Here is a 15,121-nt window from a genome sequence, read left to right as displayed (position 1 = left end):
AGAAGGGAGAAAAAGAGAAAGGAAGGTAGATGGATCCCACTACAGGTTGCATTCTGTTGATGCTGAGTCCCTAAAACTAGATCATTTGAAATTAATAAAAGAAATTATTGTTGTCACAGATATGCTTTCTCCGTAATAATCTGATTTTTTTAATGAACTGCAGAGGTTCTGGTATTTCCCACTTAGCGTATAAGTTACTATCCCCCCAAAGAAGGTATACAGCAGTTTATTGTATAACTGTAGAATATTGAGCAGTCATTAAAGAATTAGTAATGAAACCAGAGCCATTGACCTATCATGCCTATAAGAACCTATTAGATAATGTAACATCTAAAATAATACAAGAATAGAAAGTTAACATTCATTATTTTCATTACTAAATGAAACCCACATGTTGAAAAAATGCTTGTGATTCAATTTTTGAAACAAACTTCTTATACTTTTCAGTGACATAAACAAATGAATTGCCTCTATTGACTAAGCTTAAGTTGGGAGACTGTGTCTTGCACCTAAGGAGTATTGAATAATACTGATGTTGGTACTAGGACTAGGGTTCTCAGGTTGGCTCGGCCTCCATCACTTGCTCACCTAGAATAGAAGAGAGGTGTGACTGGGAGGCACTGTACAATAACAGTCCCTCAAGTCTCAGATGCGAGAAGCATCTGTCCAAAGGAATGGGGGCCACTGACAGTTAAAGACATCAAATAGAATGCAAGGCAGACAAAAACACAGCTACTATCCAGAAAATCCCCTCTCCCCCTATCTGTTCCTATTTTCTTTTCTTTTCTTTCTTTTTTAAGAGAGAAGAGGGTTGGGTTTTTTTAATATAAATTTATTTATTTATTTTTGGCTGTGTTGGGTCTTCGTTGCTGCATGCGGGCTTTCTCTAGTTGCAGCGAGCGGGGGCTACCCTTCATTGAGGTGCACAGGCTTCTCTTGTTGCAGAGCACGGGCTCTAGGCGGGCAGTCTTCAGTAGTTGTGGCACACGGGCTCAGTAGTTGCGGCTCGAGGGCTCTAGAGCACAGGCTCAGTAGTTGTGGTGCATGGGCTTAGTTGCTCCACTGCATGTGGGATCTTTCCGGACCAGAGATCGAACCCGTGTCCTCTGCATTGGCAGACGGATTCTTAACCACTGAGCCACCAGGGAAGTCCTGTTCCTATTTTCTGATACGACAGCTACATTAATCACAGAGTATTAGCCCCATCACTATGACAACTACTGAGAATCTCACAAAGATAATGATTTACAATTAGAAGAGAAATAAAAGGATTATTAGAGGAAGTCTCTCATAAGGAAAGGACATTGAAGTTGAAACTTGAGCAATATATGTGAATTAGACAAATTCAAGAGTAAGAGTAAAAAAGCCTTTGAGGTTGAAGGAAACCTAAATGTGAATTCTCTTAATTCTAAGGAATTTGGAAAATTCTGCTTTAATTCATATGTAGAAAGGAACAAAACCCTAACAACAACAGAAGGCTGGAAAACCTGCAAAATCATAGTTTTTTAAAACCCGTCAGAAGCAGACACAAAGAAACCCAAATAACCCATACTCCAGAGAGTGAGGAACACTTTCCAGGAGAAAATAAATAAATAAAGGACTGAGCACTAGTCTCATACCTTGCACAACTGCAGCAGGAGGAGGGATCCACCATAGACTTACTAGTCAAAATTCTAATGGCCTTTTAATAGCCTCATGGGGGAAGCACAATGGATTGCAATTCAAAGAACCCTCAGCCAGCCACAAAGCAAGTCTCCACTCACTCACCATGTCTTTTCCATGGGTCTTCACTCAGTGCTTGGGAGTAGACCTAAAGAGAAGGAGTAGAGGAGATCTGAGAGACAGGCACCTTGAGATGGTGTCTATATCTATCCATCCATCTATCTGTCACAGATTTGTGTGTATTCACACACATACATATTTGTTTTATACAATATGTATTATACACACATATATGATTTCTTTATATGATATTATAGATTATATTTACATATAAACACATTGTTCTTTAAAATTTTTTTGACTAAAGCAAAAATACAAACATTGGTTACGGTATTTATAATATACATCGTGGTAAAGTATAAAGTGACAAGACGACAAAATGTGGAAGGAGATTGAGGGTATTTATGCTGATTGAGATTGAGATTTAAGGTACTTATGCTGTTCATTAAAGAAGATGACAGGGATTTCCCTGGAGGTCCAGTGGTTAAGACTCCATGCTTCCAATGCAGGGGGCACGGGTTAGTTGGGGGGAACTAAGATGCCACGTGGTGTGGCCAAAAAAATATAAAAAATAAAGGAGATGACAGTTTAATAATCCATATTGTACACTCCAAAGCAATTACTAAAAACAAGTTTAATACAAAGACTTATGAAGATAATACATAAAAGAAAATGGGATACTAAAACAAGTACAATTTGCTCAAGAGAAAACAGGAAAGGAGAAAAAGTAGAACAAAGAACAAATGGATTAAGTATAAAACAAACAATAACATGGGAGACTTAAATGCAATTATACTAATAATTATATGTAAATGAAATAAACATATATATTAAGTGGCAGAAATTATTAGTTTGGATTAAAAAAAATCAAGACCCAACTTCATGCTGTTCCTAAGAAACATATTTTAATTATGAAGCACAGACAGGTTGAAAGTAAAAGGATGGGAAAACGTATAACGTGTATAGCAGATAAGCTCCAGAGAAGGCCACCATCAATCCTACCTTGCACGGACAAACCTACTGTTTCACACATCAAAAGGTACAAACTAACTCCCCTCCCCTGGAAACCAAGCTGGCTTTAGTGACTTGTTTAATGAACAGAATATAACAGACATGACGTTCTTGGACCACTGAGGCTACTTTATCATAAGCCTTACAGCTTCTGCCTGAGGTGCTTAGAATGCTTACTTTTTGGATGTCGCTTTTGAAAAACCAAGCACCCTACAGTGAGAAGCCTGGGTCCTTCCCTGTGGAATCAGCAAAAGGGGAGAAAGGGGGCAAGAATTATACTATATGAGGTCTCCCCATATGGAGAAAAACATCTGTAATAGGAGAGAAGTATTTCTCCAAAAAATTCCCTAACTTTGCGTTTTTTCCCTTAACACATTGGGCTTAACCATGAAGTATATGGTCAGTTGGGGATGGGAGCCGGGGGTGGCTATCAACCGGGGTGAAAATAGGTATCTATCAGAAGAGTCCTTCTTTAGGTATCCTCCTGAGACCACTGGGGATCCATATTGATTTTCCCCTCAGAATGCTCGAAAAATGAGTCTGAATGATACAGTAAGTAAATTAACTTCAAATTTCTTCTGCACCCAAAGCTGAAAACCCATTCACTATTTTATTTTTGGCCCTAAATAATGTCCAGGCACATTGTCTGACATAACATATGAGAGAGTCAGCAATGAGATTAAGTGACAACATGAAAATATAGATACTCCAATAATAAAATGTCAACAATGTAGAGATGACAGACTTTAATATACATACCCTCCCATTATCATATTAAAATTCAGAAGTATTGCATTTTACATGAAAGTCCAAATCAAATTATCTTGCCCTTGTGAGTAAAAGTGTTTGCGAGTTAAAGTCCAAAGGCATTAAAGTTAAAAATCAGTTTTTCTTGATCAAGTTGAGTTAATGGTCCTAAGTCTGAAATTCTTAAAGTTCAAAATACGTCCTCCTTAATCAAGTATCCTTTCATCTGTCAGGTAAAGGAGTTCTTGATGCCTCAGTAAAATTAATTAAATTAAATTAATTTAATTTAATTAATTAAAATTAAAATTAATTAAAATTAAAATTAAATTAATTTTAAAAAATAATTATTATTATTGTTCCTTCAGCAGCTCCATCCTGGGTTGTCTCTCCTTGGAATGGATGTAGTTCCTTCTTGACATTAAAAGTGGCATTCAGTTCAGTGCCAGTTCTCTGTATGCATCCCTCAGATGCTGAACCCTATTCTGATGTAAGTTTTTCCACACAACCAAGCAATTCTCTGACACCAGCTGGGTGTCCTATAATTCAACTCAACTGTCTGACACTTACCAGGAGATAGTATTGTACTACACAGGTAAAGGACACAGTCCCACAAGACCGTCCTACACTTCAGATGCCAATTATAAGTCCAGGTTGTTACCTGTGACTCTGACGGACTGGCTATAAATCAGAGGTTCCCATGACCCCATTCTTGGGTTCGATTAATTTGCTAGAGCAGCTCACAAAACTCAGTAAACCTGTTTACTCGGTAGATTACCAGTTTATCACAAAGCATATTAAAGGATTTAATTCAGGAACAGCCAGATAGGAGAGATGCATAAGACAAGCTAGAGGAAAGGATTAGGAATTTCCATGCCCTTACTGGGGTACCATTCTCCCCAAATCTCTATGTGCTCACCAACCAGGAAGCTCTCTGAACCCCAACCTTTTGGGTTTTTATGGAGGCTGCATTATAGAGACACGATGGATTAAATCATCAGCCATTGGTAGTTGAATTCAATCTCCAGATTTTTCAGAGGGGGGGTAGTGGAATTGAAGGTTCTACTTCTCTAATCACGTGGTTAGTTCCACTGGCAATCAACCCCTATCCCTAGGTACTTTTCATATCATTAACATAACAAAAGACACCTTTCTCCTTCTCATCTCTTAGGACAGTCCAAGAGTTTTAAGCTCTCTGTGCCAGGACCAGGACAAAGACCAAATATGTATTTCTCATTGTCGATCACAATATCACAGTCCCCTTTCTAAGATCCTGAAGACTTCATGTGACACACAAGATTATTACAGCCCTGGCTCCAATACCTCCAAATCGAGGAAACAAGATGATCCCCAGCCTCTATCAACAGTTCCTACAGGCGACAGTGTACTCTGAGAATCCCTTCTAAGAGCTGCTAAAGGCCATATAACAAAAATTCAACATCTGAGGGAAGTAAAGTAGATGGAAAAATGCTTGGTTCAGCATCTTCACATGCAGTCAGTTAATGTCTGTTATCCAGAATCCACAAACTGTGAATTCAAAATAAATCGGGTGAAATCTCCCAGCAGAATGTTAATGAGGGCACTACTCATTCGCCATTTCGGTGATCTCTCTAAACACTATCACATTTCTCAGAGTGCATTTCAGATATTGCTGCCTACTTACAAAGATTAGAAATTTGAAATCATGGGAACCCAATCACTAAGAATTATTTGCAGTGCCTATCTTTTCCATCCAAGTTATTAAACTACTTTAGTTTCACTTGCCCTTTTGTCTTCAGCATTCCTGGAACTTTGGTGCTGCCTGAGGATGAGGTCTGTCTGGTAATACAGACTTCACATTATGTTACGAGAAAGTACTTCTGAGCTTGGGCTGCCACTTCTGCCTCTTGTATTAGAATTGCTTAGGGAAGAATTTCACTCCCACACTGAATACATTCAACTAGAAGAGTACTCACAACCGGACACCCACTTACAGAGAAGAAATTGGACTCCCTACCTCACACTGTATACAGAAGTTAACGCAAGATGGATCAAAGATCTAAACATAAGACCTAAAATTATACACTAATTGAAAGAAACCAAACAGAAGGCCACATGTTATATGATTCCATTTATATGAAATGTCCAGAATAGGCAAGTCCATAGAGACAGAAGTAGATTAGTGGCTGCAAGGAGTTGAGGAAGAGGGGAATGGAGACTGACTGCTAATGGGTATGGGACTTATTTTAGGGGTGATAAAACTGCTCTGGATTAGATAGTGGTGATAGTTGCATAAACTTATGAATATACTAAAATTCATTAGATTGTATACTTTAAAAGTGTGAATTTTATAGTATGTGAATTATCTCTAAAAGTTTTTGTTTTTTTTTTAAGTACATTCAACATATTCTAGAAACAAAACTGTTGCTGATACATCAAATTCCCAGCTCCCAGGGCCTAGGAGATGCTGTCTTTAATCCTCCCATCAATTCATCTGGCACATTTTCTTGGAGCCGGTTGTATTAGAATTTGTATAAGTACTCTAAAACTTAGTGGTTTTAAATAGCAACTATTTATTTAGCTTGAGATTCTGTGGGTTGACCAGTTGAGCTAGGCTTAGCTGAGTAGTTCTGATCGTAGATGGTTTCATGTGTCTGCAATCAAATTCTGGATCAGCTAGGGTCTACCTAATCTAGGACAGCCTCAGTGGGGTCGTCATCTTGGTTCCACATGGTTGCTCATCCTCCAGCTAGACCGGGATTGTTGTCACATGGGCAGCAGGGTTCCAAGAGTGAAAGAGGAAGTGAGCCTAGAGGAAGAGGCACATCATCACTTCCGGTGCATTCTATTGGCTAAAGTAAGTCACGATGCCAGTCAAGATTCAAGGGCAGGGAAATAAATTCCACTGCCTGTTGGGAGGAGCTATGAAGATACAATGTAAGGAGTGGGGATTCAGGTAAGGGTAAAGGATACTGAGAACTTTTGTAACCTACCATTTCCTAGAGCAGATGTTGCAAGACAAGAGTTGTGCAGTGGGTCTAGAGAACAACCAGTACAGATCAGAGAGAGAGGCTAGAGGATTCCAAGAGGGAATTTCTAAGAGAAACAAAAATAGGAACTAAACAGACGACCTGATGTATTAGACTAGATTGAAAGGAGTTTTAGAGTTCTTTCAGAAAGTACTAGTACGGATTATAGGATCACAGAAAACAATTCCTTCAGGGAATATTACTTCAGGTGGGTAATATAAGTGTGCAAAGTGGCCAGATGGAAGTCAGCAAAGAATGAGGTGCAGAGTGCATGTCCATGTTAAAACACTGAAATCATTAATTTCAGGGAAAATAAAAAGGATTTCATATATACTTTAGTATAATATAGAGTTCATTGTATATATGGTCATATTTACATATTTACCTACTTATATATTTACATGGTCATAATAATCCAAACACTGAATATTAATTTAGCAAGAAAATATGTAATGCAAGTACAATGAGAAAATAAAGTACAGAAAGATGCATGTTTTTGGATCAGGGAATGGGGTGAAGTTTGGGGAATCGCAATCCCAGGATCAAGAGAAAACTCAAAACATCTCCAGTACTGCTGATAGGAACTGAGACAAGTCTTTGATTTACTGAGAAAGTCCCAGGATGCATGCTAAAAGCAAGGATGTAAAACTAAGCAGTTAATGTTACAGACTTAGATTGTCCTACATATTATATTAGCATACTGTATTTGTCTGTCTAAGGATAAGTTTATTTGAAGAAATCTGGGCAAAGTAGTACAAAGTTTAATTCAAAACATGTGGTAATTACACTTAAATAAACATAAGGAAAGAGTTTTAAGATTTCCAGTTGCACATGGTCAATCGTTGTGGTTGCCCTTAAAAATAGTAGTTAATGTAGCCACAGAATGTTAATAAATGATTTCAAAACCTCAAAGTTTATTGGGAAGATTTCCAAAATGTATCAGTATTTGCTTGAAATGACTCCACCCATGAGCATGGGTTTAAAATCATTACAGGACAATTATCCTTCTCCTCCTTTAAGATAAATTTGGAAACTTTGCCTTAAGTAGAGCCTTCTATATTAAGAACAACCTTGAACTTCATACCGAGAAAATTAGTATGTGTAAATTTATACAAAGTCTACAATAGTAGAACATGAAGGCAAACAACATTCCTGAATGACGAAATAATCTCTTCATCCTCTAGTTTGGGTCAGGCACTTATTTTTCGCTCAGAGGCTTTATAATTTTTATAAGATTACCCATAAATCTTCCTTGCCAGAAAACCAACAGTAAGCAACAGTTTTTTGGATCTCTGTTTCCTTGAAGCAATTCTCTTTCATTTTCTGAAAACCACATACCAGGGTTTCTGCTTGAGGCCAATCAGATTGATGTATTGACTAGCGGGGATGGGTAACCTATAGAATGAAGAACTGGCCAGAGCCACTGTTCCCACTGGCATTCTCATGAGACACACCTAAGTTTCGTTCAAGGCTTCACTGTGTAATACCCTCATTTAAGCAGAGCTTGTGGATAGTAAAATGCATCTCAGGGGTGAAACCACTCTGTCCTGTTCAGCAGGCCACATCTTCAGGACCACTGTGAAACCAAGCGTCTGTTTTGTGATGTTTGAGGCCAAAAAAAGAGGAATCAGACCAATCTGTAAGTTTTGGCCTTGGTGTCTCATCTCTTACCTCAAAATTCTAGATGGGTGGTTGAGAGAGGTTAGATTTTAACCAAACCATTTTAATAGTTTTAAATTACCTTGGTATAAATAGATTCTATAGAAACAAAATTACTGTGAATTTGAAGATTAAAGGCAAGTTTTTCATTTTTTCAATTAATTGAGTGGACATCTTTTGGGTATCTACTTTGGGAAGAGGCCTGGACAAGACACTGAGGGTTTGCTAAAATGAGGAGTTTTCAGGCCCAGCCCTGAAGATTTTACTTTAGTCATGGAATCAGGTGTTTAACCAGGGTTTGCAAACTCGTGGCCTGTAGGCAAATTTTTTCAGCCTTGTTTTGTTGGCTTGCTTTGTTGAGTGTCGAATTTGAATGTTTTAAGCTAGGCATGCATTCTCCAGCTCATTCTCTGCTAATTTACATTTGACCACTCCTCACAATTATATTACCCACCTGACCCGAGAGGGAATTGACTTTGCAACTTTGAAGACTAGATATATTACATAAGAAATGAAATAAATTGGAAACCTGTGCTATAGAGAGAAACATAGACTTTTAATGTGAGAGAGACTACTATGAATCCTGGTTCTGCTACTTAATATCTATGTGATCTTAAGCAAGTTGTAATAACTTCTTTGAGCCTTAGTTTTCTTGCCTGTGAAGGGAGCTACAAATACTATCTCACAGTGTGGTTGTGAAGATTAAACAAGATAATATTTCTTATTTGTACAAGAGCCATCACATTGTGAAGGCTGTATAGTTTGGTAGCCACTCTTTGCCTCCCCTTACAGTAGATGCCTATGGAAGCTCAGAGGAAGGATCCATTAGTTCTGACTGGGTGGGCGGGAACACTTGGCAAATCAAGTGACGATTTGAACTGGGCCGTGATGGATGGAAAGGATTACCATGGACAAGGAAGGGGTGTGGGGATTTCTATGTTTTAGGATCTTCTGTTTTGGGAGAGTGTGTTTTGAGTCAGGCCATGTGATGAGAATTCTTTGGGGTTGAGGATAGTAGAGAACATCTCCGTAGCATAAGCAGAGAGCTAGCCTGGATCAGGCATTGCTGTTCATCACTTGCTTTCACGTTTTCCCATCATGGGGTATGAAGCACCGCTGCTATATTTATGGGGCAGAAAGTAATTACCAGGTTCCTGGAGCAGAGATGGGGGGCTTAAAAGGCCATTCACGGAAGATAGCCATGAAAGGAAATATGAGGCTCCAGGGACCAATCCTATAGTTGTAAGCATGCACAGCTATTTCTTGAGAACAAACCAGATGCCATATCTTAGTCAAATGACCTTTCCTAGGGTTTAGTGATGGGCAAATTGTGTTATACGTGGTTCTTAGGATTACTAGAGTATATCCTGTAAGTCCTTCTGAGTGGACCGTAACTTCTACAGGCAGTAGTTAACTACCTGAGATGAGGGAAGAGTTAGTTGCTAGAGTGGTGGTACTGTGGGTGGATGAGTAGGGGGGTAGTCCTGTACAGATTCTGCAGTGTCTGAAGAAGTCATGATTGTGTAGGGTAAGTAGGAATAGGGCATTCCTGAAGGAGCAGTTGAATTGTTCTATCAGGCCATCAGTCTGTAGCAAGCAATGATGAACATGTTGGTGGACATGAAGGAATTTGAACAGTGCTCCCAAAATATAAGATAAGAACTTGGACCAAGTATCTGATATCCAGAAGATTGGTATTTCAAGGAGACGAACATATTCCTTCATCACAAGAGTTGCAGAAACTATCATGAATGTGGGGAGAACGGAGGAATGGTGACATTCAGGGGATAAAGTGCGCCATCTAAGAAAGTGTGTCCATCCTCATGACTATAGGAGGAGAGTAGACATAAGATATGAAAGAAAGTCCATCATGAGACTATCCAAAGGAGTATAGGGGTTAGGAGTAGGAGGTTTCCCCCAACAGAGGTCTTGGTTATTTTCGTAGTGGTCTGCTTGCCGTCTCTCAGACTGGTGACCCAAGCACTAGGCACCTGGCCCTACCACACCCATGGCACTGTTGACCCTACCTAGTGACATGTTGTTTTCAAGTACCCATGAGAGAACCAGCAAGCCACTACTTGTATAGGCGCATCGGACATCCCCACTCCAATATGAGGGTTAAGTACTATGGTAGGAGTTTTGGCAAAACTCTAGCCTTGTAGAAGTCTATAAGTTCCAAGAAATCAGAGAATTCTAATGCTCTGGACTCATCATGTACTTTTCTGAGATCTCTTCTAATTCTCTAGTCAAAGGATTAACCCATTCTACCCAGGTGACCAGGTGAGAATGCAGAACCTGGGTATGAAGGTCCACAAAACCTACCTTCTAAAGAGTTCATTCATAGCATTGGCCACATCCTAGGTGATAAAGCTGTCAGACATGATCATCCTGAGGTCAGGAATCTGTGGTTAGCCCTGCATCCAGGGTCACCCTGTTAGAAGATGTAAATTACCCATCTCCACCACTTCAGAAAAACAGTACGTTATTGCATTCTCCCTTGATCACTGGATCTGGGTCACCACAGGTAGCTAGCTGCTTTTGCCATCATATGTTGGGAAAATGGAGGGACTCCCCCCAGATCTCTCAGGAGGCAGGAATGTGAGCAGGTTTCAGCTTCCAACGTTTGAGAATCATCAGATGGCTGCCTTGCTCTATATTTTTTTACCACAGTGCTATACTGCTTACATGTAGTACGTAGAACATGGCCATTGACCCCCACTGGATAATGAGCAGAGGGATCTGGAACCTTATGTAGCACATGGAATGTCCAAATTGCTCTCTTCGGGGGATGTCTGATGTGCCTCTCTAGGGTTTTATTGCACTGAAACTGTCAGAGATGCTCTTACACAAGTAGATCCTGGACATATGATAAACTCACACGATTGTTGGTTCTTGCAGATATGCCTACCGGAGCTTCACGTAAAAATTCAAATTTTCAGGTTCTCCTGAAAAATAAACATGCCAAGACAAAGGATCTACATTCCCACATGGCAACAATCCACAGGACCGGAAAAAAAAATCTTCTTTACACTAGCACGTGCTCTCCAATCTCCACAGTCTTCTTCAGTCCTTGTCATGTTAAATGGATGACCTCCCTCGTTTACTTTTGTGATTGCATATCTTAATTTAAAGGAAGAGAGAAGACAGAGGGAGGAGCATGATAAAAGGAAGGGAGGTATGAAGTATGAATTACTTAAAAGGACATATACTAGGCTATGAGAAGAGAAAGATAGGTGGGGACTACAATGAAATAGTCTATGAAAACTCTCCTAAGCTACTGAGCTTATTTTTTACATAACGTTAAGACAATGAAGGCTTTCACTTAAGAGTTTAGCAAAATGTGAACTGCTTTAGAAAGATAACTTCAGAAGCAGTGTGGATGACACAATGTAAAAATAAAGATTAGAAGCAAGGACGTTTTTATTTAAAAAAAAGTACACAGGAGAAAAAAATGAGAGTATGACCTAGCCTTGCCCAGAGTGATAGAAAGGAGGGAAGGAATATTGTAGAGAATTTGGAGATGGAATTCATAGAACTTAGGAGACAACTGGCTAGGTAAGAGGGAGGAAATAAAGATGAGTGTGATGAGTCTCTGGGAGGAGAACATGAACTCTGGATAGAGTTCAGGGAGAACTCATTGGAGAGAAAGATGAGTTCCAGTTGAATGTGTTAAAATAGAGGGAGTGGCGAGTCATTTCCTACGGACACATCTAACAAGTGGAGCTTGGGAGAAAAAATACTAGAGATAGGGACTTGGAAATCAAAAACAAATGCTATTTGAAGCCAGAAACTAGGTGAGATTGTTTAGGGCGTGGAGAAGAGGGGTATACAGAGCCCTCAGGAGCACTATACTTACAGAAATGGTGATGGAAGGAGTGCCAACAAGTGAGAGTAAAAAGAAAATAGGAGACATGGGGATGCAGTGGATATTTTCCATTGGTCCTTCCAAACCCACTTTCTACCCAGCTCTGTGCCTGGGGAGGCTGACCTGTGTGGGCTGCTTCCATTGGCTCCCTTGTCCTCTGGCAGTGGGTCTGATTTGGCCAATAGGAAGCACAGGCAGAGATCAGAGGTTGGGAAGAGAAGGATGCTGGGGGTATTTATTCCTCTCACTCGCTCCCTACTGGGTGTTCCCAGGTTAGCTACATTTCTCTTCGATGTTCACAGCTCTGTTGGGTAGGTTCTCTCCATGCAGCCGGTTGGCTAACTGGTCCCATCTCTCACCCCTAAGGGTAGTCACAGCTCCCCTTCCGTAGTCCCAGTGTACTGCCCCTACCCTGATCTTCATAAAGAGTCCCTTGGTTACACTCCTTTCAATCACTCAGTGTGAATATGCCATCTGTTTCCTGCTGGGATCCTGACTGATTCAAAGGTAAATCCAGGAGGGTGCACTGTCCTGGAAGCCATGGTAGAAGGACCTGCATAAATGCTCCAAACCACATCATGGGATAAGGACTAACAAGAAGCAGAGTCTGACATTTGTTTTTAGAAGACTGGTGTGGGCGGGAGTCAAGATGCAAGGTCTGGTGGAGGAAATGAACGGTGAAAGAAAATAGAAGCAGTGAGTAAGAAATATTACTTCAAAAAGGCTGGTGGTCTAGGGAGAAAAAAGAGAGAGTACATCAGTCTGAAGCAGAACTAATCTATTCCTTTAAAGTTAAGGAGAGATGGAAATAGCCCCATAAAACTGCTTTTTTTGGTCAATTGCCTCATTGTCACATGATTCAAATGGCCTCCTTAAATTAGCATATCACTTTCTCCCTAGGATTTTAATTTGACGGAAAGGTTTCAAATATGACCAAGAGACAGCTAAAGATGAAATATCTAGTTCAGGCTTACCTCTCTGAGTCATTCCAGCTATTAATCATTTATAGGACTCTATAAGCCACCTCTAGGAAAATGATGATTCTTTATTGCTTGTTAAAAATATTTACATTTTCCTCTACCAGCTGTATACAAGGAATTGATATTTTCTGATTTGCTAAGTCAATAACATCTTCCTCGAGCCATCAAAGGATTTGATAAACCAGCAAAACACGAGAGCCTCTGCCACAGATAAAGTGGGAGGCACGCAGGCTGTCAGGCAATTAAGTGGACCTGAATAAGCTGATGTAATTAAGCCTCTTACTGCATAATTATCTTTATTTTAAATGTCTTTTGATGAAACATCTGTTCCCTGCTCCAGATATGAAAAGAGGGACCCATGCTCATGAAGAAAACAGGCTTGTGAGGCTCTCACACATGCTGCCTGGGCTGCTCAGATCCAAGGCAACAAATGTTGTCATTTGTTCCATCTTTGCATGCGAGAGGCAGGTGTCCTCACGTCCTGAGCCCGGATTCATCTGACCTCCAACTCACAGCAGCTGCCTGAGGCACTGTCACACAAAGCAGTCCCTGGGTGCCAAAGGGGACCCTGAGAAGCAAGCAAGGCATCTGGCTGTAAGGGCTCGTGCTCTGACCATCTCAAAGGAGGACAATCAGAGGTGTTCAGCAAGGTGGGGAACTGGTCAGCAGGATGTCCTCGGGTCCCCATCTCCTGACCACATCTCCTTCATCAAAGGTAAATACGATGAGTCAAACCTGACTAATGCTGGGCAGCATCATTTTGGTGAATTTCTGTATGGCGATTTTGTTGGTCCTCAGTTCTGTAGACCTCAGACTCTAATTTGTCAGTTTCCTACGTTTTTCCAAATCAGGAATTTTGAATCATGCTAATGGACGTTTAAGTGAGAAAGTCACAGCTCTGGAAAAGAAAGACCTGGTTTTAGGCAGGCATACCTCGTTTTATTGCACTCCATTTTATTGCGCTTCGCAGACACTGAGGTTTTGACAAATTGAAGGTTTGTGGCAACTCTTCATTGTCAGATGATAAATAGCACTTCTCAGAAATGGAGTATTTTTAAATTAAGGAATATACTTTTTTTAGACATAATGCTATTACACGCTTGATAGATTATAGTATAGTCTTTTATATACACTGGGAAACCCCAAAATTCGCGTGCCTTGCTTTACTGTGATATTCACTTCATTGTGGTGATCAGGAACCGAAGCAACAGTATCTCTGAGGTCTGCCTATATTCTGATGCTGCCACCTGTGGCCTTGGTAACCAACCACCTGTTGCTCCCTTTCAGCCTCAATTCACTCAACTCTAAATTGCAAATAAGAAGACCTATCTTACAGACTAATTGTGAGAATTCAAAAGTAGGCAGAAAGCCTCAGAGTATACATTAAGTATAGCAGCTGATCTGAATAAACATTAACTCCCTCCCCTTCCTCTGATCCACCTCTTCCCACTGCCCATGAAGGAGCCTAAATGCCCGTTTCTTAATTAATGGTGAGAAGACTCCTGTCAAGCACACTGACCAGGGTTTTGGTTCAAGATGGAAGGGGATCCTGAACTCACATCCTCCTGCAAACACACTGCATCTACAGCTACACATGGAACGATTTCCTCTGCAAAAAACTGGCTGAGCAACTCCTATGCATCCGGCAGACAAGGAAAGGCCCAAATCAAAGAGGGTAGGGGAGACTGGGACAGCATTTCACCATAAACCCCATCCTGGGCACAGCAACCCACACTAGGGACAGAACTCAAAATCTGGATCTTCTCCCTGAGGAGTGAAGGAGTTGAACTCCACATCGGGCACCCCTAACTTTTGAAACCTCCACCTGAGAGATGAACTCCCAAAACATCTAGCTTTGAAAACCAACAAGGTTTGTGTCCACGAGACCCACAAAGTCATAGCAATCTAAGGAATGGCTCTTAAATGGCTGAGGCATGGACTCTCCCCGCACAGGGCTCAGCAAAAAGCAGCTGATCAAGCAGCGCCTGGATTCTGTGTGGGATCGGCTAACTTGCTGTCTTGGAATGTTGGCCTGATGGGCAGTCATCTGATTTGACACACATTTGGGGGCTACTCGGTGCTCCTTGGTGATGGAAACTGATGGGCACCATCTTTGCACTCTCCCTCTGCCT

General features: G+C 40.6%; 1 long non-coding RNA gene across 1 annotated transcript in view; it reads right to left on the bottom strand.

Moving 5' to 3' along the window:
- Positions 1–15,121, bottom strand: part of LOC117200543 (uncharacterized) — a 112,264-nt gene that overhangs the window by 29,343 nt on the left and 67,800 nt on the right. Inside the window, exon 2 of the long non-coding RNA XR_004482128.2 lies at positions 1,768–1,810. This is a non-coding gene — a long non-coding RNA (uncharacterized LOC117200543). The remainder of the gene's footprint in view (positions 1–1,767; positions 1,811–15,121) is intronic.

The sequence above is a fragment of the Orcinus orca genome, chromosome 3 (genome assembly GCF_937001465.1).
Source record: "Orcinus orca chromosome 3, mOrcOrc1.1, whole genome shotgun sequence".
In the NCBI taxonomy this organism is placed as follows: domain Eukaryota; kingdom Metazoa; phylum Chordata; class Mammalia; order Artiodactyla; family Delphinidae; genus Orcinus; species Orcinus orca.
Note: the sequence above shows the minus strand (reverse complement) of the source record. Positions and strands in the feature narration are given on the sequence as shown.